This window comes from Eschrichtius robustus, chromosome 1, assembly GCF_028021215.1.
Source record: "Eschrichtius robustus isolate mEscRob2 chromosome 1, mEscRob2.pri, whole genome shotgun sequence".
In the NCBI taxonomy this organism is placed as follows: domain Eukaryota; kingdom Metazoa; phylum Chordata; class Mammalia; order Artiodactyla; family Eschrichtiidae; genus Eschrichtius; species Eschrichtius robustus.
This window is the reverse complement of record NC_090824.1, coordinates 1,132,147-1,134,801: the sequence shown is the minus strand read 5'-3', so window position 1 is coordinate 1,134,801 and position 2,655 is coordinate 1,132,147.

Below are 2,655 nucleotides of genomic sequence, written 5' to 3'. Positions count from 1 at the left end.
TTGCCTAGCACGTGACTACATTGTATTCAGAAACCGTGGGTGAATGTGGTTTGATCACAATGGCTGTGATGATGTGGGTGGGTGGATGGATGGATGGATGATGGACAGACGCGTAGATGGAGGAAGGGAAGGACAGACAGGTGGGGGGAGCGAGAGGGTGGGTAGATGGGGGTGTGGCTGCATTAGCACGTAGGCGGCTGTGTGCATGGCTGGACAGGTGGATGGATCACGGGAGGGGTGGGCCTGAGGGGCCCTGCCTGCTCCCACAGAGCCCCGAGAATAGGGGCAAGGGCAGGACAGTGGTGAGGTGAGCACAGCTCTATGGGGCCGTAATTTACCGACATGAACCTCCCCTTCTGTGTGTGTGATTCAGCTACCTTTCCAGCAGATTTACAAGATGCTGCAATCATCACCGTGGTGCGCTTTTAGTATCTTTCCATCATGCCCCCAAAGTCCCCGCGCTTCCGATGTGGCAGCTCCCCCTTCCCCCAACCCCAGCAACCACTAAAGTGCCGTCTGTCGCTACGGATTGGTTTTCCGTGGCTGTTTCATGTAAGTGGGATCAGACAGTAAGTGGCCTTCTGTGACCGGCTTAGCATGTTTTGGAGATTTGGCCGGGCTGTAGTGTGTCAGGACTCCATTCTTTCGTGTGGCTGAAGAAGGTTCTGTGGCCAGACCACGTTTTGTTCACCCGTTCACCTGTCTGTGGACGTTCGGGTGGTCTCCCCGTGAGGCTTTGTGAGCGGCGCTGCCGTGAACACGTGTGTGCTGCCCGTGTGTTTTCATTTCTCGGGGATAGATTCCTAAAACGAGAGTGGCTGGGTCGTATGCCAAATTTATGTTCAACTTTTTAAGAAATTGCCAAACTGTTTCCCAAAGCGGCTGTACCAGTTTTCCCTCCTGCCGGTGCACTGTTTCAAGTTCCAGGGGCACCTGTGTCCTGGGGCACCACGTATGACGTGAGGTGAGGTCCCTTGATGTGTGGCCCCGGACAGTGGGAACCCTGGGCAGCCGAGCCTGTGTGCTTCTGCAGGGGGTTGTTCTAATTTGGGCTGGGCCATGTGATTGGCAGGGCCCCAGCTGCTGGGCCTGGACAGGGCTGTTTATAGAAAAGCCTGACTGCCCCCAGGCCTGCTGGCTATTTATAGACCCGGGCTTGGGGGAGTTGGTGCCCCGGCCAGCGTCTGGCCCCGCAGAGCCCGTCTGAACCCCCATGGTGTCCCCTTGGCCCCCCTGAGCCTCCATCTCACACCTGCTGGCCCAGAGTCCCGGCCTCCTGCAGGAAGGGCTCGGAGCCCGCAGTCCCCGCCTGGGGCCTTCAGCACCACCCAGTGGTGGACAGAGGGAAGCATCACCACCGCCCCCCTCTGACGTGACTCCAGCAAATCCCTCTCCAGGGCTCCTGGTGGCCATCCTAAAGCCCAACTCCTGCATCCGGAGACGACAAAGACATCTCCCAGAACTCCTTTGGTCCCTCCCGCTACAATCCCGCCTCTTCCTTATCGACACAGCCAGCCTCCCACGCCCTCACTCCCTGAAACACTCTGCCCCCCCCCCGGCCACAGCCCCCCCTTGCCAGCCCACGGTTCGCCCCATCCTCAGCCTCCTCAGCCCTCGGTGGCTTCAGAGCCTGGCACCCGGCCCTCCTGACCCCGCTCCAGCCGATTCCCAGGGCTGGCGGCCCACGGAAGGGTGGGGGGAGGAGGGGTGCTGCCCACCCCCACTCCATCACTGTCATCCAGAGAGGCCTCACACCCTGCCTGTAACCCCTGGTGTCCCCATGTGAGAGAAGAGGGACTGGGGCACAGAGGGGCCACGAGACCTGCCTAGGGTCGGAGCCAGGGCTCTGGCCAGGAGCCCAGGGGGCTGGAGGATGCGGGGCGGGGGGAAGGGGGGCGGAGGAGCAGGAGAGCAGTGCCGGGGCTGGAATCACTAACTCTCCAAGAGTCTGTGACAAGTCCAGGGTCCACTCCCTTGCTGCTGGGGAGTATCTGGCCCCCTGCCTCTGGCTCGGGAGCCCAGGGAGCTCAGTGGCCCTCCGAGCCCTGGGCAGAGGCCAGCGCACAGGCTCCAGGCCCCTCTGCACCGAGAGTCCCCCCAGGGAAGGAACCAGGGGCACTGGCTCCCAGCCCCGGGGCAGGGGCCTACCAGGACACTCCTACCCCCAGGGGCCCATCCCTCGCCCCTTCTCCGACCCGTAGGGCCAGTCATGTCCAAGCCCAAGTCCACTTAGGGTGTGTGTGTGGCAGGGTAGAGCGGGCGTTCACTCAGCTGGGAACACAGGAGCCCAGCAGACCATGGGGCGCCCTCTGTGGGCACCCAGTCCCTGCACAGCCTGGGGCAGGGAGGAGGTCCGGTGGGGCCTCTTCGACACCCCGGCCCAGCGCGGTTGGTGAGCACACTGGCCGCTCCAGTGCCCAACCAGGTGACCTGACAGCACCGTCCCTTCTCCTTGGTCTCAGGGCCCTGAGACCCGAGGGCAGCCGGGCTCCTGGATTTAGCCCGCCTGTGATACCAGGGTGCCCAGTGCCAGACTCCGGGGCCCCTGCCCATGTGGGAGGGTGACAGGAGGGGGGACGTTGGCGGGGGAGACACTCTGTCCTCTCTCTGCGCCCACCAGAGGGCGCCCGCGCCAGTCTGGAGAACCCGGGTTCA